Source organism: Macaca nemestrina, chromosome 8, assembly GCF_043159975.1.
Source record: "Macaca nemestrina isolate mMacNem1 chromosome 8, mMacNem.hap1, whole genome shotgun sequence".
Taxonomy (NCBI): Eukaryota; Metazoa; Chordata; class Mammalia; order Primates; family Cercopithecidae; genus Macaca; species Macaca nemestrina.
Genome location: NC_092132.1, coordinates 84,918,354 through 84,944,525, shown reverse-complemented (window position 1 = coordinate 84,944,525; position 26,172 = coordinate 84,918,354). Strand labels below are relative to the sequence as shown.

Sequence of the window (26,172 nt, the reverse complement as noted above, 5' to 3'; positions counted from 1 at the left end):
AGTGTGGGAAGGTTCAAACAGCCATGGTGGCTCACACCTGTAATCCCAGCATTTAGGGAGGCCAAGGCAGGTGGATCACTTGAGGTCAGGAGTTCAAGAGCAGCATGGCCACATGGCAAAACCCTGTCTCTACTAAAAATACAAAAAATTAGCTGGACATGTTGGTGGGTGCCTGTAATCCCAGCTTCTTGGGAGGCTGAGACAGGAGAATCACTTGAACCCAGGAGGAGGAGGGTGCAGTGAGCCAAGATTGTGCCACTGCACTCCAGCTTGGGCGATAGAGCGAGACTCTGTCTCAAAAAAAAATAAATAAAACAAACAAAACAAAAAGAAAGCATGTAAATAGCATCATTAACAATGTGTCAGAAGTTCACATTAGAATAATGCCAGAGCTTGACAAAATATTAGAGACCACATACATCAAACCCATAATTTTATATAAGGCAACCGAACTACCAATACAAACCATGAACAACTTTCATAGCAGGATCAGTCATGATATCCATTTTACAGTTCAATTTGAATGTTATTCAGACCTATCCAACCTCAAAAATTCCCACCTGGTGTCTGTTATGATGTGTCATGTATTCCCAACATTTTTTCATTTCTTTGAGGAACAATATCGTGTTTCCAGAAAGTGCACATTAAAAACAAATCTGTTCTCAAATTGAATGGCAGTCCACAAAGTAAATGTCCTGTACTCTAAAAGTCAAGGTCATAAAAGTTAAAAACGAAAAGGCTGATGAACTGTTCCCGACAGAAGAAAGACAGACATGACAGTGAAATGAAATGTGAGACCCCTGGTTGGATATTGGCTCCTGGACCAGGAAAATAACCATTTTCTCTTCCTAAAAAGTACATAAGGGAAACAGTTAATACAATTCAAATAAGATCTATAGATTAAATGTGTCAATTTCCTGATTTTATCATTATAGAGGAGAATGACCTTGTTTTTGGAGAATGCACACTGAAGTGTTGGGGGTAAAAGAGCATGGGCCACATTTTTTTTTTTTTTTCGAGACAGGGTCTTGCTCTGTCACCCAGGCTGGAGTGCAGTGGCGCGATCATGACTCACTGCAACTTCCAAATCCCAGGCTCAAGCAATTCTCCTGCCTCAGTCTCCCGACTAGCTGGGATTACAGGCACCTGCTGCCAAGCCCAGTTAAGTTTTCGTATTTTTAGTAGAGACAGGGTTTCACCATATTGGTCAGGCTGTCTTGAACTCCTGATCTTAGGTGATCCACCTGCTTCGGCCTCCCAAAGTGCTGAGATTACAGGCATGAGCCACCACGCCCAGCTGGGCCACGTACATTAAAGTCACCTTTGTGCATCTCAGCAGGAATGAGACAAGTACCTGCAAGGATAGCATGCCCAACTGGGAGGCGGTGTAGAGTCTCAGTGATGCAGCCTCTTGGGCTGCCAGATTCCCCCCACGTGATGGCATACAAGTGGTTACACACATTGCTTAACACCTCCACCGCCCTTCGTTTCCTCAACTGAGGGTGTGAAGAAAAATACTAGTGGTCAACACTTAGGAAGACCTTCGTCAGTGCCAGGCACTGCTTCAAGCGTCTCACCTGCGTTACCAACAACCTTTTACAAATGAAAATACTGAGGCACAGAGAGTGAAGCAATTTGCTCAAGGCCACATCGCTGAGTGTAACCAAAACTGAACCACTCCCTTATACCATGTCTCAGGTCTTAGCATTTCTGTGAAACATAGATGAAATATGTCAAGCATTGAATTTAGTGGCCATGGGCAGGAAGTGCTTGGTAGAGGTTAGGTTAATCATCAGTGTTACCTTCACCACCACCATGAGTGAAAGATACACTGCAGTACCCGGACCATCGGCTGGACCCTAAGTCCTCAGCGCTAAGGTTCATTTCCTTGCTAACTGTTGTGTAGAGTTTCATCAAATCATGCAATCCATAAGCTAAACCCCAGATATCTCAGAAGAGCTAAAACAAAACTAGGAGTAACAGAAGTAAATATTTTCTTTCGTGGAACAATTGATAACTTTGTAGGCTGGTTTCATAAAACTTGGCTGCATGATTCATTTAGACTTGAGGATATTTTCCAAACTATTTGGATTCTTTTTCAGGACACCACAAAACTGGGGAAGCATGACTGGGTGGCCTCAGGAAACTTACGATCATGGTGGAAGGTGATGGGGAAGCAAGTACATCTTACAGGGCAGAGCAGGAGAGAGAGAAAAAGCAAAGAGGAAACTGCCATACACCTTCAAACTACCAGATCTCATGAGAACTCACTCACTATCATGAGAACAGAAAGGGGAAAGTTCTCCCCCATGATCCAATCACCCCCCACCCGGTCCCTCCCCTGACACATGGGGATTACAATTCAACATGATATTTGGGTGGGGATACAGCCAACCATATCAGATGGGTTTTTTGGTTGTTTTTATTTGTTTGGTTGGTTTGTTTGGGGTTTGGGTTTGCTTTTTGTTTTTTGTTTTCTTGAGACAGGATCTGACCCTGTCACCCAGGCTGGAGTGCAATGGTGCAAACTGGGCTCACTGCAACCTCCACCTTCCAGGCTCAAAACATCCTCCCATTTCAGCCTCTTGAGTAGCTGAGACCACAGGCATGCCCCACCACATCCAGCTAATTTTTGCATGTATGTATTTTTGGTAGAGACGGGGTTTCGCCATCTTGCCCAGCCTCGTCTCTAACTCCTGGGCTCAATCAACCCTCCGCCTCAGCCTCCCAAAGTGCTAGGATTACAGGCATGAGCCATTGCACCCAGCCTGTTTTTGTTTTTTGAGGCAGGATCTCACTCTGTGGCCCAGGTTGGAGTGCAGTGGCAGCAATCTTGGCTCACTGCAGCCTCAACCTCCTAGGTTCAAGCGATTCTCCCACCTCAGCCTCCCAAGTAGCTGAGACAACAGGCACATGCCACTATACCCAGCTAATTTTTTAATTTTTTTAGAGACAGGGTCTCCCTATGTTGCCCAGGCTGGTCTCAAACTCCAGGGCTCAAGTGATCCTCCCACCTCGGTCTCCCAAAGTGCCAGGATTAGAGGCCTGAGCCACCGCGCTCAGTTGCTTTGGTGGTTTCTACTTGGTTGGTGCTGATACTGAATGGATGGGTCATCCAGTCATGCTCCTTAAGTTCAAAAGGACACTGGATTCGTCAGCTAGGGCTGCTGAAATAAAGCTCCACAGATCAGGTGGCTTAAACAATGGAAATATATATTCTCCAAGTTTTGGAGGCTACATACCCAAAATCAAGACATCGGCAGGGTTGTTTCTTCTGAGGTCTCTCTCCTAGGGCAGTACAGATCCATCTTCTCCCTGGATCTTCATATGATCTTCCCCGCCCCTGTGTGTGCCTATGTCCTTATCTCCTCTCCGTATAAAGACACCAGTCATGTGGGATTGCAGCCCACCCTAACAGCCTATTTCAACTTCATCACCTTTGTAAAAACATCTCCAGATGCAATCAACTTTCTGAAATACAGGGGTTAGGACTTCAACATGTGAATTTGGGGTGAGGACCCAATTTCACCCAAAACAGAGACTTAGACAGAGGGGAAGACAGAACCCATATACGTGTGTCTTCAGTTTGAGGAATGAATATTCCCTGGAAGCTCAATGTTTGTGAAACACTATTTCTAGCTTCTGATGTCACCGGTCTCCTCCAAATCAGCCTCCCTGAGAACTAATTCGACAAAGGGTCCATCCTAGCAAAGTTTTCAGAACCTTCTCTTGCATCTCCATAAACTCCTTCTTGAAGTCCACTGAACACCCCTTGACATCCCCAGCCAGCTGACCCTCCGCCACCATCTTCTAAGGAACTTTCAGTATCTAGGAATACAAGATTTTTGTGCTTAATATGTTGGCACCATTGCTGCATTCAACGCTCAACCAATATGGCTAAGCAACTTGGAAATAATCCATCCTCTTAATAGCTGATATAATTTTAGTACTTTATTTACTGCAAACATTGAATTTTTCCTTCAGGCCTCATAGAGAACAGCACTGACAACTTCCAGAAACATATTTGAAATGCCTGACATAGTGTACACAGCTGATGAGAAATGTTCCGAGTGTGCTGTGACAAAAATGAGGAAAAGTCGAGAGGAAACCACTAATCCAAAATGAAAGCTCTCCCAAACTCCCTGCTTCACATCCCACTTCTGATTGAGGGGCCCGTGGCCTGCACACCTGCGTCGGCCACTAATCCCCCAAGGGACCGCAGGCCTCTGTTTCCATGTCAGTTACACGGGCGTGAAAAATAGACTGTTCTCTGCTCCCCAAACTATGTAAGGAGGGAAAAATGAGATGGAGCTGTAAGAAAAACTTGGGTAAAAGTCAAAATACATTAAATGAATTTAATTTCAATTCCTCATTGTCAAAACCGACTTAAATACATTGAATTTGTTATTTTTATTCTGGCATTGTTTAGCAGGTTATGCTCTTACCAGATAAAGATGAGATGGCTCCCACAGTAAAATGTCTGTCTTCAACTCCATGAAAAGATTTAGAGCTGTGATTTCATTGCCATTATCCGATCCTTACCGAATTTCCGTGGCTCGAGGCTTCCTCCTACACGACAGAAGATAACCGGGCCACTGAAGAGAAACTCATTTTATTTGTGGGCCGCGCATAGTAAAATCTGTGACCACCAGGGGGCAGCACAGACCTGGTGCTGCTGTAGACCCGGTCGCTGTGTGTTCGCTGCAGGGTTTCTCCAGCCACAGAGTCCTCCCTTCCCCCAGGAAAACCTCTCTGCGCTGCAGGAATCTGAAAGTGCCCGGGAGCTGCTGCCAGAGCCCCCTGATGGCAGACCCTTGCCCTCAGGAGGCCCTCCTTCTGCCCAGTGCTGGGCAAGGGACTCCGCCCTGGGAGCTGAGTCAAAGCAGGACTGGGCTGCCTTTGGCGCTCAGGGTGGTCCCTGAACACGGGCCCGGGGACAGAGACCAGGCCCAGGATCCACAGGCCACGCAAGGCATCTGAACCTGAATTCACGGTCTCCAGGCCCTGGGATCTTTCTGAAGACTTGGGAGCAGGAACCAGGCAGCCCAGGGCAGGGGCATCAAAACCCCTGGTCAGGAGGGAAGAGGAAGCCCATCGGCCTTGGAAAGAGTCTAAGAGCAAACCAGGCTCCATATTGACCTTCCGCTGCACTCGCAGAGCGTATTCTCCTTCTCATTCACTGTTAGCGCGTAAGCCTGGACTAGCACCTCACACCACAGACGAATGAAGGCACCGCAAGACGCCAGCGACCCAAGCAGAAAGCTCTGAGGGAAGGGGCAGCCCCGCAGGGTGGTCTCCCTGGCTCCCTGTTTGTTGTGAAACACACGCAGCTCCCCGACAGCAGGCAACGGTCGTGGTCAACACAAAACCCCAGCCGGGAACCAAGACACCATCAGAACCAGGCGACAAGATCCTGTCACAAGGGAAACAGAAGCTCAGCCTGGCTCTCATTGGTGGGGTGTTAGGGCTGATACTTCCACAGCCCTCTTCACTTACCTGGTAACTGGCCCAACTCGTCCTGTCACCCAAAACTGGGGGTAGATGGGGGTCCAAGGAAGCATGGCAAGGACAGCCGCAGGGTGACAAGGCTGGGGTGGCTATGCACCCAGCTCCCCCTGCAGTTCCCACACACGGGCTTCCCATTCATCCCGGTGATTGATGCTCCTGGAAGCGCCTGGAAACTCTGCCTGTGAGCTAATTATTCTGGGGAATGACCTGCATCCTGGTCAGGAGTGAGCAGGGAGATCATTAGGTGAGAGCTGGCTATTCACAAGAGGGCAGCCTTTGATGCGAGCCGAGCAGAAAGTTTGGCCGAAACTCAACACCTCTTGGAAGTACAGATTAGTGGAGAGGAAGAAAGGAGAACGCATTGTGGAAGTTTTCAAGAAGGAGACAAAGATGCCTGTGTTTTGTATCGCTCAGCTGCCTCAGGAAAATGTCCATTTGTTTTCTTTACACTCCTTTTACATTTTAAGTGGAATCTAGTGAATGTGTCTTTTCAGCGTTCCCAGTTTCACCATTTTCACTACACCTCGTGTTGCCATTTTAATGAAGCATCGTTTTTCCAGAGGGTGTGGGAACAAAACCTATTTAATGACCTCTCTGAGCAAACACTGAGTTCTTCAAATATTTCCCTGAATTAAAATCCTCACCTCACAATTCACTTCCTTTTTTAAATGTCAGTTTGCCAACTGCTGCAAACCAATAAACAGGGCTTTCCTTTACCCACAAGCCAGAGGGCTCCTGTGGAGCCTCACGGCCTGGGGGTGCCTGAGAACACCCCGATCTCCTTGTCTGGCTGCTGATCTGGGAGGGCACAGTGGACGCAGCAATCCCCCTGGAAGCACAACATCATGTGCCTTGCATCTCTGCAGCACACAGGTTTAGGGGACTCAGCTAAAACCTGGGAGGCCCTGGGAGATTGTCTGGTCCAGCCCCTCACTCTACAGACAGGGAAACTGAGGCCAGCAAGGAGAGGCATGCACCAGCCACACAGGGCGTCACCAGTAGAACAGGAAGGCCATACAGAATAAGCAGGGTTGGTCCCATGTGACCTCAGCATCACTCAGGGGAGTTGTGCAAAATGCCTATTACACCCTTCCCAAATCTACTGAATCGGAGCTTCTGGAGTGGGAACTGGGAATGTATATTTCAACCACATTCCACATGGTGACACACATTAACTTTTGGGAAGAACTAGTAGTAGTAGAAAGAATAGGTTTGGGTGGGGTGTGGTGCCTCATGCCTGTAATCCCAGCACTGTACAGGCAGAGGCCCAAGCGGGCAGGTCAACTGAGGCCAGGCGTTCGAGACCAGCCTCACCAATATGTGAAACTCCATCTCTACTAAAAATACACAAATTAACCGGGTGTGGTGGCTCGCTCCGGTAATCCCAGCTACTCAGGAGGCTGAGGCAGGAGAATCACTCGAACCTGGGAGGCAGAGCTTGCAGGGAGCAAGACTGCACCACTGCACTCCAGCCTGGGCGACAGAGTGAGACTCCATCTCAAAAAAAAAAAAAAAATAGGTTTGAATCCCATCTCTGCTGCCTACCTGCCTACCAACTCAGCTCCTTTGGCAAGGTAATGCTTCTGAGCTCCATTTCCTCATCGGTCACTGGGGAGGTTGCTGTGGAGACACCATGAGACGGTACATGTAGGCACAGTCATGCCCTGGGACCTGGCACAAGGAAGCACTCTCTCAGTGTCACCTGTCCTCTGGAGGCAAGCACAACACACAATTTCTGGAGTCCCAGAGCCCCCACTTATAGACAGTATGAGCTTGGGCACATTCTTTCTCTTTCAAGCCTCGGTTTCCTTGTCCGTAAATGGAGATAATAATATTACTCCTTCCAGGAATGCTGTGAAGGTAAAAAGTCATATCAAGTTGAAGCAGCACAGTCTAGTCATGAAACAAAACCACTGTAGGTCTTTCAGCAGACAGATTTCAAGGCAGGGATTTAGTTCTACAGGGGATAGAAGAGCTAAGTTGCCAAACAGAACAGAGGCCATCTAGAGATAGGCAGCTGGAAGGACAAAGGAAGATGGCTGTTTTGTAGAGCCGGGGAGTCAATCCAGGCACCCCAGTAGGTGCTGGAGCATGGCGGGGCAGGGGAGCTAATGCCACGGAGAATTAGCTGCTGCTGGATGTGGAGATACCACACAAGGAAGATAGGAAGGAGAGAAAGGCCCAGGCTACTCTTTTCCCCTCACCCTGTAGTCTCCTACCAGTGCCTCTCCTTGCCCAGAGGAGGTAGAAGTCAGAAGATACAGGAGGCTGGGAAGTGTATCCAGAGACACAGAGCAGAGAGAAAGGACAGACACTGGGCCTGAGAGCAAACAAGCAAACGCCTAGCACACACACAGAAAAGCACTTATACATTCTCAAACACAGAGGGAGCATCCTGTTAGCGCTTGTCATCGTCACTGTTAACAACAAAATACAACAGCCTGAAGGAATAGGCTCTTAGCAAGAAAAGTGTGTCTGTGGGAAGCCTACCTTTCATTAGTCACACACAAGCATCATTTCTCCAGGAGTGGCCACCACATGGAGGGAAAGTCCTGAAATTAGAGTCCCAGATGTGCTTCTTATAAAGGGAACCTCTTTGTCTATGAAAACATGAGTTTCACATGTATCACAAGGCTGTAAGGAGATCGGAGACATGAAGGTGCTTAAAAGTGCTATGCCAGTACGGGGCTTGCTTGTATTCTCCAAAGGGCGCATTTTCAAAAAAAAAATGGTTGTCAGATTCACTATGATGTACAGTCAACAGAATTATTATTTTTTCAACTAATTTTTCAAGTTCATCATTTTCTTTTCAGGAATTCTGATAGAACATTTTTGAGCAAATACTCTTAACTGCTTAGTTTTGCACTACTGAAGTGATGCTCCAGCCAAAAGTTCACGAGAACCACTGAGCTAATGTGATGACAACCCATTCTGTAAGAGAGGGCTCTTACATATCTCCACAAGCCTTGATTGTCCCGTTTGTCTGTCTCCACTGATTCAGGCAGATAAAACCATTGCTACACTATAATATAATCAATACTAGCATATTTATATATACTAGTATATACATATACACACAATCTCTAATATATATTATACAAACTATTGTTTGACTAATCTCTTTGTGCATTTCATATGCACTACTACCATTTAATTTATTATGTAACAATAAGAAAAAGATGAGCTGGGTGCTGTGGCACACACCTATAGTCCTAGCTGCTTGCGAGGCTGAGGCAGAAGGATCCTTTAAGCCCAGGAGTTCAAAGCCAGCCTGGCAACATAGCAAGACCATGCCTCTTAAAAAAAAAAAAAAAAAAAGATGATGATGATGAATTTTCCAGCTGTAATATTTGATAAGTTTCATAAGTTCTTGATTACTTAACAGAGTTCCGATAACAAAAGTGTTATTGTTTGGGGATTATATTTGTGCACAGTAGCTGCATTTTATATCTTTACAATGAAAACCAATTCACTTTTGCAATACTGGTTTCTTGTGTGCTAGCTCCCTGGTCTACTAGGTCATTGCTCTAGGCACTGTGAAATATTCTGAAATTTACTATTTTTAATATACTACTAAAATGCTTAAATTTCCCCCCAAAGTACTACATTATATGTTCAGGAATACTTTACTTTGTCGGTTTTAGCAAAGAGTGTTCCGGAATGTGACCAAACAGCCAGTGCACCCCTGAGTGTCAACAATCATGCAGCAGCTGGCAGAGCTTGTTTGGCATTGGTGAGCCAGGTGTGCAGCCTGGAGCCAGGCTCACATGACAGGAGCAACCAGGGGGCCCAAGAGGGAGACCAGGACAGACCAGGGATACAGCTGGGATGCAGCATCTGGGGACTCAGGTAGCCCACAGACAGGTCTGGGCCTTTTGCTTCAGCTCAGGAGGGTTCACGTGGGACTTTTGCCGGGGGAGAACCAAGCCCCAAATCGGTGTGGTTTGACATTTGCCAAAAAAGAGAGGTGTAGGCCAAGCGTCTTAAGATATTTATCCTAAGGAACATTCCCAAGAGGGGGCAAACAGGAGATGCCAGGAATTAAGGGTATTTGGACTTGGACACAGGGATGGAAACCCCTCATTTTCCCTGCACCTTATGCAGAGAGCCAAGAGCAGTAGCATGGAGGTACCTCCCACCCAAGAACATGGGGAAAAGCTTGTCCTCAAAGAGCTAAATCAGCAAGTCTATATGTGATATAAGATAGGGGATCTACGATTCCAGTTCTTCATGGTCTGGTCTCACCAAGACTGTTGAAATACGTTTGAAAACACCCAAGATGCAGTAAAGGGGACCCAAGGATCACCACTGGAAAGTGGACTTAAATTGTGACTGCAATCAGGTAAGCAGGAACTTGGTCAACTCTATTGAATTATGTTACGAGAAAGGTTGTTTGAACTTGAAAGCACAGGCAACCTCACACACAGAATAGGTAAACTTGAAGACCGGGCAGGTTAGTACCCACACAAACTTAATGAAGGGAGGAGGCAGGGTGGCCTGTAGAGACTAGTACTACAGTCAGTGGACATAAATATATATGGCCTCTGAAACACACTGATTTATTATCTAAATTAGACAACTCCTTCACTTTTCTCCTATTCTATATTCATCAGGGAACCTCCTGTGTATAATTTTGACTCTCCTAGGAAAGGTGCTGAGAGAGATAATAGGCTCATCATATTGCCTGAAATATCTGTCAAAAGAAAGCTCAAGGTTTTTATTGCAAAATGATACTGGTACTTTGATTTATACATCAGTCTCTTGTCATATTGGTTAATGGGAGTTTTGCCCCCAGAGAACCGGATTCCCACCAAGTATCCTTAAAATTTATAACATTTGAAGCTGCAAAGCTGAAAAGCTGACCTGCTATCATGTGGAATCTGCAGAAGGTAAATGCCAACTGAGGAGCTATGTAAGCATTCACACAGCCAACCTCCCTTGATAACATCCCAACATTGCCACATGCCACCTTTTAAATTTAAACAAATAACAGTTTAACAGTGTTGGGTGTGTATGTGCCAGTTCATTTCCAATGTTCCACACTGTAAAACAGCTTGAAGCCTATAAAACTGGAGATATTATTGTCTCGGGCCAGATCTGTGCTACAGGAAAGGATTCAGGGTCTTCGAACTATAAATAAATTCAATTAACACTGGGCATTAAATTGTGAACTGCTACAGCATAGTTTAGATATGGTAAGTCACAGAGCAATAACTACAGTTTTCTATGTAGCTCCAACTACATTTCCTTTAGAGCCTTTTAGACACTTCTGAGACTTTTATAGTTTCCTAACAATTTAAAACTTTTGTACCAAAAATCAAATAGTATTCTGGCCATTAAACAAATGACCCACAATATGTGATAACATTTTAAAAATCAAGAAATAGGAGACATTATAACTAAAGAGACAAACAAATTTGACCCTGTGAAAGTTTTAAATTTCTGTGAAGGTAACTATCAAAATTAGAATTTAAAAGGAAATATTGGAAATATATTTGCAGCAAATATGGCAATAAATGAGCAAATATTTTATTGAAAAGTATTTGGGCTGGGCGCGGTGGCTCAAGCCTGTAATCCCAGCACTCTGGGAGGCCGAGACGGGCAGATCATGAGGTCAGGAGATCGAGACCATCCTGGCTAACCCAATGAAACCTCGTCTCTACTAAAAAATACAAAAAAAAAAAAAAAAACTAGCCGGGCGAGGTGGCGGGCACCTGTAGTCCCAGCTACTCGGGAGGCTGAGGCAGGAGAATGGCGTAAACCCGGGAGGCAGAGCTTGCAGTGAGCTAAGATCCGGCCACTGTACTCCATCCTGGGTGACAGAGCAAGACTCCATCTCAAAAAAAAAAAAAAAGAAAAGAAAATATTTGAATCGCCTAATAAATAAATGAAAATTAAAAGGAAAGAAATCCTATTGTATGCCTATTAAAAAGTAAGCAAGTATACCTAACAAAAATTAAGAGATTAATATCCATTGCAAGCACAGTTGGGAAGAGTTAGATTATTATATGTTGCTGTTAGCAGCCCATATTTACATAATTCTTTTTATTATACATCAAGAGTAATGGAATCATTTACATTCTTTTACAACTACTCTGACTTTAAGACATTTATGCTAAGGAAAATATTTATTTATTTGTTTGTTTGTTTGTTTGCGAAAGGGTCTCTGTCACCCAGGCTGGAGTGCAGTGGTAAGATCACTGCTCACTGCAGCCTCACCCTCCCAGGCTCAAGTGATCCTCCCACCTCAGCCTCCCAAGTAGCCAGACTACAAGCAAGTACTAGTACACCTGGATAATTTTTTATTTTTTGTAAAGACAGGGTCCACTATGTTGCCCAGGCTGATCTCAAACTCCTGGGCTCAAGCAATCCTCCCACCTCAGCCTTCCAAGGTGCTGAGATTATAGACATGAACCACTGTACTTGCCCTGAAGATACTTAATTTTTTTTTTTCTTTTTTGAAGTTGCAAGATTTAATAGAACGAAAACAGAGCTCCCATACAATGGGAAGGGACCCAAAGGGGGTTGCCACTCCCTGCTTGAATGCCTGGGTTTATATCCCCATCATTGTCCCTCCCCCTGTGCTCTCAAGCAATATATGATTTGACTATTTCTTTACCTCCTGCTTTTAGCCTAATTTGTATTTTAGTGAGCCCTCTTTACTACCTGATTGATCGGGTGTGAGCTAAGTTACAAGACCTGTGTTTAAAGGTAGGCGCAGTCACCTTCCCCAGCTAGGCTTAGGAATTCTTGGTCGGCCTAGGAAATCCAGCTAGTCCTGTCTCTCAGTCCCCTCTCTCAACAGGAAAACCCAAGTGCTGTTGGGGAGGTTGGCTGACGACCGCTCTAACTGCTTCCTGCTGAAGTGGGGTGTAGTAGGGGTCATGCAGTTGAGATTTCCTTGGGAGAGGTGCCTTCGATGTCATCAACATCAGAGCATGGGCTAGCAGGCTGGTCCAGGGGTCCACAGTAGATCTTAGTCATGGACTATATCTGGGGCTCCATTTGAAGAACGATTTGTAGTTTTACAGCTTCGATTCTGGAAGAGACAAACTTAACAAGGAGGTTTAAGATACAGGGATTGAAATGTATGGTCTGAAGTGCAGGGGCATATGGGTGTGGGCCGTGAAAGTGGGGTTTCCTTTAGAAAAACTCCTATACGATGGAGCATCAATATTACTGGGAAGCCGCATTCTCCATAGAAGCTCTTGGTAAGGGGAGCTACTGGTAGTACAGCAGCATGGAGGGGGTGCGGTGAGAGTAAAATGGGGTAAGAGAACAGTAAAGAGAAAAATATGACAAGGGAGGACCATGGGGATCTACGACTCTGGTTACTTTCCTCACAGTTGTCACTTGAAGAGCAGGCACAGATCCTCTAGAGGTTCACAGGAATAGCTAGTGTTGTCTCCTGGATTTTCAGGTTCCTTTGGCAGTATCCAGGGTTTGACTCAAGTGTGATGTAAGACTCCACTCCAGCCACTTTAACCACAATTGGGGTAGATAAAATGACTGGGTAGGGTCCTTCCCAGGGTGTGTCTAGGGATGGGGACTTAGAGGGAAGGGACTTGACTAATACCATGTCACCAGGGTGGAATAATTCCTTTCCCTCCTCTCGGGGACAGGTTCCCTGTAATGTTTTAAGAACTTGTTGATATTTGGCTAAGGAGGTGATATCTGCAATTAAGTTGGCCATCTCTCAGTCAAGCACAAGGTCATTGGTTAGGAAGGGCTGTCCATACAGCATCTGCTATGGGCTAAGTCCCGCTTTTTGGGGACAGTTTCAGATTCTTAGTAAGGCTATAGGTAACAGAGCAGGCCATGTGAGGTGGATTTCTTGGGTTAGCTTTTTCAGAGGTCATTTGAGTGTTTTGTTCATTTTCTCAACTTTCTCTGAGGATTGTGGCCTCCAGGTGCAGTGTAAGTGATATCGTATACCTAATGCCTGGGATACTCCCTGGATTACTGCAGCCTTGAATGCGAGGCCATCGTCACTCTGTAAGCCTTGGGGAAGTCCAAATCTGGGAATTATTTCATGAAGCAGTGCCTTTATTACCTCTTGGGCCTTTTCTGTCCTACAAGGGAAGGCCTCTGCCCAACCAGTGAAAGTATGTACCAGACTAGTAGATACTGAAATCCCTGAGATTTGGGCAGGTGGGTAAAATCGAATTGGCATTCTTCTCCTGGGTAATGGCCTGTTCTTTGTTCTCCTGAAGGAGCTTGGTGATAAGGCAGGGAATTATTTCTTTGGCACCCTTCACAGGCCCTTACTATCTGCTTGATAGTTTTGAAAAGGCCTAGTCCAGTAAATAATAATTTGGCCATCTGATGGGTGCTATCAATGCCTAAGTGAAAGGTTTGGTGAAGGGTTCTAAGTAATTTCCATTGGTTAGCTGCAGGCAAAAGTATTTTTCCTTCTTCGGTGGCTAGCCATCCTGAGGGGAGGAAACTGTCTCGTGAGGGCCGCCTTTCTATTTCTTCTGCTGAGTACTGGCACTTGGTTTCCTGGAGGGGATTACCCCGTACTAGGGGTCCTTCTATAAGCATTTCTAATGGAGGGTCCTACCTTACGGCTCTTTTGGCTTCAATATCCACTAGGTGGTTCCCTTCTATTTCCCTTTCCTTTCCTTTCTGATGACCCCGGCAATGTAAGACTGCCACCTCTTTAGGTTTCTGTACTGCCAATAATAATCTCCTAATGGCTTCCTGATGTTTGATAGGTGTTCCATTGGAAGTTAGGAATTCCCTTTCTCTCCATATTGTTGCTTGGGCATGGAGGACTAGGTATTTACCCTTTTTCCTTCTTCTAATTCTAGTGCCCAAGTGAGGGCTATTAGTTCTACCAGCTGAGTGCTAGTTCCTGGAGTGAGGGGATTACTTTCAAGTATTCCATTATCACTGACCACTGCATACCCCGCTTTTCGAAGTCCTTTTTCTACAAAGCAGTTTCCATCAGTATACAAGTTGAGGTCAGGATCAGTCAAGGGAACCTCTAGAAGGTCCCCTTGAGTGGTGTAGGTTTGAGCAATTACTTGTTGACAGTTATGTTCTATCTTTTCTTCATTGTCTGGAAGAAATGTGGCTGGGTTAAGAGCTGCACAAGTGCACAGTCACAGCACTGGTCCTTCAAGTAATAGAGCCTGATATTTAAGCAAATGGTTGTCTGACAGCCACAAGTCTCCTTTAGCAGTGAGTACGCTGTTCACATCAGGAGATGTCCACACAATAAGATCTCTTCCCTGTATTATTTTAACTGCTTCATATACTAAGACGGCTACTGCTGCCACTACCCGTAAACAATGAGGCCAACCCTTTGCCACTACATCAATTTCCTTACTCAGGTGTGTCACAGGTTGCAAGCTGGTCCCTCAGACCTGTGTAAGGACTCCTAGAGCTATTCCTGTTTTTTCTGTGACATATAAAGAAAAGTCTTGCCCCATTGGCAAGCTTAACACTGGGGCTTGAGTTAGGACCTTCTTTAGGGCCTGAAAGGCTGCTTCTGCTTCAGGTGTCCATTCTACTAAATGGGTATTGGATTTCTGAGTTTCCTTAATTAGTGTGTATAATGGCCTGGCTATTTCACCATACGTGGGAATCCATATTTGGCAGAAGCCTGTTATGCCAAGGAACCCTCTTAATTGCTTCAGGGTTTTGGGATGAGGATAAGCCAGTATGGGCTGGATACATTCCTCACTGAGGGCCCTGGTGCCTTTGGATAATTTTAGCCCTAAGTATTTAACCTACTATAAGCAGAGCTGAGCCTTTGGTTTGGAAACCTTGTAGCTACAGGTGGCGAGCACTTGGGTGGCCTGATGGCACAAGGTTTCTGAACAGGTGGCTAGAAGTAAATCATCCACCTACCAGAGGACACGAGTGTCCAGGTATAAGAACTGGCTCAAGTCTTGGGCTAATGCCAGGCCAAATAGATGGGGGCTATCCCTGAACCCTTGGGGTAAAACAATCCAGGTGAGTTGAGACATTGGGTTTGAAGGATCTCCAAAGGCAAACAAGAATTGAGAATCAGGATGTACAGGGATCCAGAAAAAGACATCCTTAAGGTCCAGGACTATCAACCCCTCTGCTTCCTCTGGTATTTGGGAAAGCAGAGTATAAGGGTTAGGTAGAGCTGGATATAGAGGGACAACAGCCTCATTGATAATCTTGAGATCTTGCACTAATCTGCACTGTCCATTGGATTTCTGTACTCCTAAAATTAGAGTATTACAGGGGCAATTGCATGGTTTTACTAGACCTTGGGCTTTTAGGTCCTTAATCTTTTGGAGTCCTTGTTGGGTTTCAGGTCTAAGGGGGTACTGCTTTGGTAGGGAAAGGAGGCGAAATCCTTTAGTTTAAGTTGAACGTGATGGGCATTCTTCACTCGTCCATATTGTCCTTCTGTTGCCCAGACTTCAGGATTAATTCCTTCCTCAAGTAAGGGGCAACGAACGTGTGCTCCTTCTCCTATGTTCAGGTGTATAATGGCCCCTGCTTTTGCTAGAATGTCTCTCCCTAACAAAGGAGTGGAGCTTTCAGGCATAATTAGAAAAGCATGTGAAAAGAATAAAGTTCCCCAGTCACAACTTAGTGGCTGGGAGAAGTATCTAGTGACTGGCTGTCCTAGGACCCCTCGGATAGTGACAGATCTGGAGGACAGTAACACTGAGAAGGCTGGGCCAGCACCCAGGAGACAGTTAACCGCCTGGCCTTCAATGGTCAAGCATACCCGGGGCTCCATGAAGGTGATGGCATGGGCTGGCGCTTGCCCTGGGCACCCTCAGTCCTGCTGCTGGATCATCTGGTTAGTGGCTTCTGACTCAGAGGACCTTCATCCCCTGGGGCAGTGGGCCTTCCAGTGATGCCCTTGACATAAGGGGCATGGATGAGGGGGCGGCTTATTTCTATTTGGACAATCTTTTTTAAAGTGTCCTTGTAGACCACACTGGAAGCAAGCCCTATTAGGCATTTGATTTGCCCAGCCTTTTCCTGTTCCAGAGCCTCCAAAGTCCACTTGCCTGAGGGCCATGACTAAAGCAGTGGCCCCTTCCTTTTTTTTTTTTTTTTTTTTTATCCCGTTTGTTCCAGTCTGCCTGCTCCTCCTGATCTCTATTATAAAAAACCAAGGTTGCCAAGTTCAATAGGGTTTCTAAGTTTTGCTACAGACCTAAGGCAGACTTTTGAAGTTTTTTCTAATGTCTGCAGCTGACTGAGTGATAAACTTATCTTTTAAGATTAGTTGGCCTTCAATAGAGTCAGGTGACAGAGAGGTATGCTTCCTCAATGCCTCCCTTAGTCTCTCCGGAAAGGCAGTAGGACTTTCATACTTTCCCTGTGTTATAGTGGACATCATTGAATAATTTATAGGCTTCTTCTTAGTTTTCCTTAATCCTTTTAGCACGCAAGTTATCCAATGTCTGCGGCACCAATCTCCATATTCTGATTCTGTGTCCCCGTGAGGGTCTACACTGGGAACTGCCTGCTGGCCTGTGGGGAATCATTCTTCTTCCTCTGTTGTCATCCTATCATTGACCTGACTGAGATACCAGAAATCGCCAGACTCTCGGGGCTGCAGTTATGGCGGCACTTCTCTCATTTGGGGTTAGCGTCTGATCTAGCAGTAACATTATGTCTCTCCATGTCAGACCAAAGGATTGTCCTAACCCTTGTAAAACATCAATATAGCCATCAGGGTTATCTGAGAGTTTACCTAGGTCTATTTTAATTTGCTTCAAGTCTGAGAGGGTAAAAGGTACACACACTCTGGGCCGAATTCTCCCCCTCCCACCACTTAGAGGGGGCATAATCGGGGAATATTGGCATTCTTGGGTTCATTGTTTACCCCTTTATGTATCTCTTTTTGGATTGTTTGGGTTGAAGGCGGTCCTTATTAGTTGTGGAAGGAGCCAGGGGAATGTCGGGGCTGGGAGGTAGACTCTGAGGCCTTCCTGTGGGGCATAAATTACACTTTTTACATAATAGCGAGTTGTCTCTTAATGAAAAGAAAGTTTGCACATATGGCATTTCATTACATCTGCCCTCCTTTCTACAAAAGAGGTCTAGCTGTAAGATGATGTTATAATTTATACTTCCCTCAGGGGGCCAGGTTTCTCCCCCTTGAAAAGGATGTTGTGGCCAGGTGGTACTGCAGAAGGACATAATCTGCTTCTTTCTTAGTGTCTGAGGGTCAAATTGGTCCCAATTCTCCAGAATACATCTTAAGAGTTTTTTGCCTTGGAGGAAACATTTCCCATTGCTTTGGAGAATCCCCATATGGGCCACCAAATGTTAACGGAGGGTCTTTGTTCTTAAAGCTCCCAAGATAATGGTGGGCCACTCCCAAGATGGCAACAAGTCTTTCGTTCTCTGACCTGGGGTTCTTGGCCTCACGGATTCCAAGGAATGGAACCTTGGGCCATGTGATGACTGTTATCGCTCTATTAGAAGCCATGGGTCATGGAAGAGAACCGTGGAACCCAGAGACTAGTGTTCAGCTCGATTAGGACCAACCCAGGCACTTAGCCATGCAGGAACAATGGCGAGCCTTTAGCCCGATCGGAAGCAGTAATGGGCACTTTGCTGAATCAGGAACACAGTGGAACTCTGTCGGATCTGGGGGGGTAGAAGTCAGTGACAAGTCTGTGACAGTGGCAAACAGCAGTGGTGAATGGTGAGCGAAAGCTCAGCTTGAGCTTTAACAAACACGGACTAGAAGCGTGTGCAGTTGCAAGATTTAATAGAGTGAAAACAGAGCTTCCATACAATGGGAGGGGACCTAAAGGGAGTCACCTACATACTTAAATTTTAAAAAGCTATGTGCATTGATATGAACATTTTAGTATTATGCACAATAGAAAAAAATTAAAGACAACCCAAATTGCAACAATTATGAAACAATCAAGCCCATTATGATGCCCAGCTTAGTAGTATGTGATGCAGTCATTTAAAATTATAATGCTTAGACATCTGTAACACTTTGGGAAAGTGTTTACAAAGCACTAAACAAAAATCTAAATACCTGCTTATAAAATATTATATATTTGAATCCCAGCTCTACCATTTACCAGCTGTAAGGCATTGGAAATGTTACTTAATCTCTGTGCCTCAGTTTTCCAGTTTGTAAAATAGAAAAAGTAATAATACCTACTTAGTAATGTTGATGTACAGATTAAATGAGTCATTGTACATAAAACTGCTTAGAAAACTTGCACATAATAAGTGCTATGTGAATGTTTCTGATTTTTTGTCATTAGAATATTTCCCATCATATCATTATCATAACCTTTATAATAAATAAAAATTAGAATTTAAAAATCCCCTTCTTAGACATTGTTGCTAAAACGTATTTCATATTCTTTAATAATAACCTACAGTAGGCCAGTGGTGAAGGGTGGCTCATGCTTGTAATCCCAGCACTTTGAAAGGCCAAGGTGGGTGAATCACCTGAGGTCAGGAGTTCGAGACCAGCCTGGCCTACATGGTGAAACCCTCTCTCTACTAAAAATACAAAAATTAGCCAGACATGGTTGACAGGCACCTATAATCCCAGCTACTCAGGAGGCTGAAGCAGGAGAATCCCTTGAACCCAGGAGGTGGAGGTTGCAGTGAGCCGAGATTGCACCACTGCACTCCAGCCTGGGCAACAGAGTGAGACTCTGTCTCAAAAAAAGAGAAAGAATATCTCACAGTATTCTCAAGAACATTTTAGTTCAATGATACATATTATGCACTTGCTAGGCATCAGGCACCATGTGACCCCTGCCCTAAAGGAGCTTACAGTCAGTTAAAGCAGAAGGAACCACACAATCTCAACAGTCCCGATGGCCTCAGCTTTGCACATCACCCTCCCATCCTAAACTGCAAATGCTATTTCATCATTTTAACATTTTTGGCCACTGTTAATGCACCCTGAAGATTTGTTTTACATTATATTTATATAAAGAATCCTAAGGTACATAAAGTGTTCCTCTGCTTTGAATAGGCTTCTATTTTTGCTAGATTTGAACAAGTGTAGTAATTTCAATTTCCTGTCATTATTTAACAATTCCCATTCCACACAGGTATCATTTAGGTGTTAACACAAAAAAGTGGGTTTTTCAAAACATGTTTAAATCTCCATATTTTTTAGCATCTTTTCCTTCTAAATCAACACAAAATCTTCAATTCTATAAAGACATAATGCATTCCATTCCTGTCTCCGTATTTCCAATCATTCAACAAATGTTTATTGAGTACGTGTTATGTACCAGGACATACTCAGTGCTAGGCACTGCGGATGAGAAGACAGTTCCTGTCTCAAGATTTGCTCCTTCTAAATGGGGAAGCTACCATCACAATGTGAGGAATGCGAATAATAATAAGAGTATGTACTGGAACTACGGAGCGAGGAGTTGGAAGCCAAAGGAAAGCAACCTGATCCATTCTGAAAACAGACCTTTCAAAGAATAAGGCATTTGAAGCCAGTCCTAGAGGCCATCTGGTGATAACTAGGCAGAAAAATCCTTCCAGGATAATAATGTAGACTAAGCAAACGTAAGAAAGCATAAGAGAGCATGATGTGTTTAAAAAACACTTAGGTTCAGCTAGGCATGGTGGCTCACGCCTATAATCCCAGCACCTTGGGAGGCTAAGGCAGGTAGATCACTTGAGGCCAGGAGTTTGAGACCAGCCTGGCCAACATGGAGAAACTCCATCTCTACTAGGTAGAGTGTATGGGTATGGTGGCGGCCTGTAATCCCAGCTACTCAGGCGGCTGAGGCTCAAGAATTGCTTGAGCCTGGGAGGCAGAGGCTGCAGTGAGCTGAGACTGCGCCACTGCACTCCAGCCTGGGTGACAGAGCGAGACTCTGTCTCAAAAACAAAAACAAAACAAAACAAAACAAAACAAACAAACAAACCACTTAGGTTAAATGGAACAAAACCATGGATAGAGAGTGTTAAATAAAAGAAGAAGCTAAGATCCCTTACAAACCCTATCGAAGACATTGAGATTTTTCTTTCTGGGGAGAGAAAGTCGAAAACAAACAAACAAACAAACCTGTAGGCCAGGGAATAGAATCTTCAGATTTGCATCATAAAAAATCCATCTGATGAAAACATGAAAGAGGAGAGACTGGCAAAAAGAGTTCAGCCAGGAGGCTTGTGAAGTAGTAAAACAATAAATTAAGGGGGCCTGAACTACGACAGTGACCACAGCAAAGATTGGATAGTGGGTATACTTAAGGCTATACAGAAGACTAAACTTAAAAGAAAAGCCCCATGCACAAATACTGCATGGAATATAACAATCCCTTGAACGCACAGAATATCTCACGAGAAAGGAAAAGGCTCCTATACCTCAGGAAAAGTAAAGGTGGGAGGGTCGGGGGAGAGGGAGAGCATCAAGATAAATAGCTAATGCATGCGGGGCTTAATACCTAGGTGATGGGTTGACAGGTGCAGCAAACCACCACGGCACATGTTTACTTATGTAACAAATCTGCACATCCTGCACATGCATCCCAGAACTTAAAATAAAATTAAGTTAAATTTTAAAAATTCAAGGCCGGGCGCGGTGGCTCAAGCCTGTAATCCCAGCACTTTGGGAGGCCGAGACGGGCGGATCACGAGGTCAGGAGATCGAGACCATCCTGGCTAACACAGTGAAACCCCGTCTCTACTAAAAAATACAAAAAACTAGCCGGGCGAGGTGGTGGGCGCCTGTAGTCCCAGCTACTCGGGAGGCTGAGGCAGGAGAATGGCGTAAACCCGGGAGGCGGAGCTTGCAGTGAGCTGAGATCCGGCCACTGCACTCCATCCAGCCTGGGCGACAGAGCGAGACTCCGTCTCAAAAAAAAAAAAAAAAAAAAAAAAAAAAAAAAAAAAAAAAATTTAAAAATTCAAAAAGAAAAGGTGTTCAACAACAACAACAGCAAGAAAATCAAAGACTAGAAAAACCTGCCCACAAACACAAGGAGATGAAAAGAAAGCTGGTCTATCCTAATACAAGCTCTGATGGAAAAAACCCCTCCCTGATAATTTGAAACAATAGGCCTGCCCTCACCTAAGCTTGTGTTGAAATTTACACTATGTGATGGTTCTGGAGCATGGAGCCTAAGAAAATAACATAAACATGGAACAGTATGGAATAAGATCTGTGGTGAGAAAAAAAAGAGTAACATACAAAACAGTGCAGGTAATAGAGTACCACTAATGTAAAAGGTAATAATAGCCATGTACATATATGTTGCATGTGCACAGACCATCTTACCTAAAAATGTGTCCCAGGCTCAGTCTTTGATCCTCATCTCTCCTCTAGTGATACTCACTCTATTAGTGATCTCACCTGGCCTCAAGGCTTGTTGATCACTTTAAACTGGTTGCTCTCAAATTTATACTTCTGGCCCAGACCTGTCTCCCACATCCCAGACTTGGATATTCAATAGCCAACTCAAAATCTCTACTTAGACGCATGAGACATCTAAAATTGAAAACTTTTCTTATATCCTCTCAAGCCTGTTCCCCCTCATCCTTCCCTATTTTCACTGACTGTAAATCCATCCTTCCAGCTGCTTGGTTCTAAACCCTTAGAGTCATCCTTGAGTCTGTGCTTGCTCTCACATCCCACATCCAATTCATTAGGAAAGACCATTGGATCTATCTTCAAGATATGTCTGGAATTCTACTGCATTACGCTTTCTCCATGGCACCACCCTGAACAAAATCATCATCATAAGAATTCCTGTGTGTTGTAAATTTTGAAACGTCATATTTTCCAGCTGCCTCAACATCCCCATGAATAGCCTGGGAGCATTCCACCCAGGCAACTAGGTGAGCCTATGTGATAAGACTGATGCAAGACATGAGTTCTCCTTCTTGCCCTTCCTGTACTGTGACCAGTGATATTCAAATCCACCAGTGAAGTCACCTTGCAACTTTTCTTATATATTCTACACTAACCCGGAATTACTAGGCCCAGTGTCCTCATTCTTTCCCTTCTCCCCACTGCTTGGCTGAGCTTATTCCTTTGGTGCCCTTCCTGTGTGACCCTCTTGTGGTGTGTAGTGAGTCTATCTCTCTAGGACCTGTGAGGATAATAAACTATATTTTCCTATGCCTCTATTGTGTCCCATTTTGTGGCCTCCTCAAACTAACCATCTCATGAAAGAATATAAGACAACCTGTATCACTGCACCAACTTCTCACAGGTCTCCCTGCTTCTACCTTTGTTCCCCCCACCACACTCACACACTGTAATTTAAATTTAGAAGCCAGATCATGCCTGTAATCCCAGCATTTTGGGAGGCTGAGGCGGGCGGATCACCTGAAGTCAGGAGTTCGAGACCAGCCTCAACTTGGAGAAACCCCGTCTCTACTAAAAATACAAAATGAGTTGGGCGTGGTAGTGTATGCCTGTAATCCCAGCTACTCGGGAGGCTGAGGCAGGAGAATTGCTTGAACCTGGGAGGCGGAGGTTGCGATGAGCCAAGATAACACTATTGCACTCCAGCCTGGGCAATAAGAGCGAAACTCCATCTCAAAAATAAATAAATAAATATAAATTTAGAAACCAGAGTGAGCCTTTAAAAATAGAAGATCATGGCTGGGAGCGGTGGCTCACACCTGTAATCTCAGCACTTTGGGAGGCTGAGGCAAGCAGATCACTTGAGGTCAGGAGTTTGAGACGAGCCTGGCCAACATGGTGAAACCCTGTCTCTACTAAAAATACAAAAATTAGCTGGGCATGGTGATGTATGCCTGTAATCCCAGCTACCTGGGAGGCTGAGGCAGGAGAATCGCTTGAACCCAGGAGGCAGAGGTTGCAGTGAGCCAAGATCATGCCACTGCACTCCAGTCTGGGTGATACAGCAAGACACCATCTCAAAATATATATATATTTGGCTCAAATTCCTGCAATGGCTTCCAGTGTCACCCAAAGTAAGACCCAAAGTCCTCCCAATGGCTTACAAGAGTTTGTGTGATCTGTGCTCCCGTACCTCTAGATATTTCACTACTTCCCATTCCTGCCCTCCACTCCAGCCCATTAGGCTCCTTGCTATTTTGTGAGCATGCCAGGCATGTTCCTTCCTTTTACCCCTTGGTCAAGCTGTTCCCTTGGCGTGGAACATGCATTCCCAGTTCTCCACTTGCTAACGACTTGCCTTTTAAAGTCTTTGATCAAGTCTCATCAAGTCAAGGAGACTTACCATGAGGATATCATGTATTAAGGCAGTTGGTCCCTGGCCCCAGCACTCTTATTCTTCTAACACTGCTTTACTTGTCCCATTAACCTACCACTCTGTCAATCATATTATACAATTTACTTATTGGTTGTGCTTGTTATTTATTTTCTGCTCCCTCTCCCAGTATATATATACACACACACACTCCCCTAGAAGGTAAACTTTCTGGAAACAGGAATTTTTGTCTATTTTGTTCATTGATGTATCCCAACTTCCTAGAACAAGGCCTGGAACATAGACACTCAGCATTTGTTAAATAAATGAAGAAAAGAACATGAAACTGCCAACAGCAGTTCCATCTGGGAGGGTAAACTGTGTGTACAGAGATGGAAAGAAACCTCTTTCACGTTGCAACTTACATTAACTATTCAAAAGAATCAATTAAAAAAATCAAAATATCTAAAACACACACACAAAAAATGTAGTCCTAGGTTGGTGATACTTCCTTGAAATCTAGTATAAGTAAACAAAACCACTCTTATGGATGACTTGATCTGGATCTCACGGTCTTCCCATTGCTAAAAGCCTGCTGAAGATGAGCTCGCAATCCAGCATTACAGAACACAAAACCAAAAGTCTGCCATAAGTAAAATTTATGATTAAATAGTCCCCATGAACTTCAGATAACATATAGTCACACAGAAACCACTATATACGACTATAGATATTTTCGAAAGAATTGAGATAGAAGAAGAAAATAAGACACTGAAAAAATATTTTAAAGGTTAAAAATGGAAACTTTCAGAAATGTAAAATGCTGTTATCTAAATTTTAAGCACTCAATGATAGGTTAAACAGCAGATTTGACACTGTTTCCAGATACTCTGTAAACACATCTGAGGAACTAATCAACAAGGCATAAAGTGACAAATATGTAGAAAATGTGAACATTCCAAAAGTAGAAAGCAGAAAACATGAAAAAGAAAAATTTTTCAAGTAGATAATTGTTGAGAATTGTACAAAATTAGTGAAATACAATAATTCAGATTTTAAAAGTATAAAAATTTCTGAGCAAGATAAGCAAAAATAAATTCATATCTAGATATATCATAGTTACACTGTAGAACACCAGTTAAAAAGAAATTTTAAAAGCAAACAATGAGTAAATATAAATTACTAACAAAGGAATAACAAATCAATAGCAGATTTCTTATTAACAATAACAGAAGATAGAAGGCTACTGAACAATATCTTCAAAAAACCAAAAAACAAAAGCCAAAAAACAAAAGTCAAAAAACAAAAAACCACTTATATCCAACTCTCACTCAAAAATTAGGGTGAGGCCAGGAGCCATAGCTCACACCTGTAATCCCAGCACTTTAGGAGACCAAGGCAGGAGAATCACTTGAGCCCAGAAATTAAAGATTGTCCTGGGCCACATGGCAAGACTCCATCTCTACAAAAAAAGTTTACAAAAAAGAATTATCTGAGCAGAGTGGTGCTCACCTGTAGTCCCAGCTACTTGCGAGGCTGAAGTGGGAGGATCTTTTGAGCCTGAGAGGTTGAAGCTGCAGTGAACTAAGATTGCACCACTACACTCCAGCCTGGGTGACAGAGCGCGACTCTACCTCAAAAAAAAAAAAAAAAATTAGAATGAAATAAAGATTTCTTTGGAAAAGTGAAGACAAAAGTATTTAGCTAATAGATCTTTAAAGAAAACATTAATAGTGGATATCTTAGGAAAGAAGGAACTGGAAAGCAAAATAAATTAAATGTAAAAGGAAATGAGAAATTAATAAATATCTAATGGAAACTTTGTCTAATACAATAATAATAAGAAATGAGAATTATAAAACTAAGATGGAACTAATCAACTGGATGATAATAATATGTAAATTTGTGGTGGACAGTAATTGAAGTTAAAACATTCCTAGAACCTTGTATTGCTTCACAGGAAGGTATGTAGAGATATTGATAAACATGATTTTATTAAGTTAATAAATGATAAAATTGAACTACTGAAAAATGGAAATAGAATTCTGATTAATGAAATTTACAAATCTCTCAGAGGAAAAAAAAGACAAGGAAGGAATAAAATAAAGTAGAATAGAAAAAGGAACAATGTGGTTTTTAAAATTTCTAGCTGAAATTTGTATTGTACAAAAAAATTTTAACTGTATTCTTTTATTTTTTAGTTTTAGATTCAGGGGGTACATGTGCAGGTTTGTTACATGGATTTAGTGCATGATGCTGAGGTTTGAGCTTCTAATGATCTCATCCCCCAAGTAGTGAACGTAGTACCCAAGAAGTAATTTTTTATCCCATGCACCTCTCCCAACTCTCCCCACTTTTGTGTCCATATGTACCCAATGTTTAACTCCTACTTATAAGTGATAACATGCAGTATTTGGTTTTCTGTTTCTGCATTAATTTGCCTAGGATAATGACCTCCAACTGCATCCATGTTGCTGCAAAGGACATGCTTTCATCCTTTTTTATGGTGGCTGTGTGC

At 43.7% G+C, this 26,172-nt stretch overlaps 1 protein-coding gene across 3 annotated transcripts in view; it reads right to left on the bottom strand.

The window, feature by feature from the left end:
- The window catches only part of LOC112426729 (uncharacterized), a 129,365-nt gene that overhangs the window by 3,486 nt on the left and 99,707 nt on the right, over positions 1 to 26,172 (bottom strand). For all 3 annotated transcript variants that reach the window (XR_011607004.1, XR_011607003.1, XM_071068216.1), the window contains one exon: positions 25,167 to 25,288. The gene's annotated coding sequence lies outside the window, so the exon portion shown is untranslated. The remainder of the gene's footprint in view (positions 1 to 25,166; positions 25,289 to 26,172) is intronic.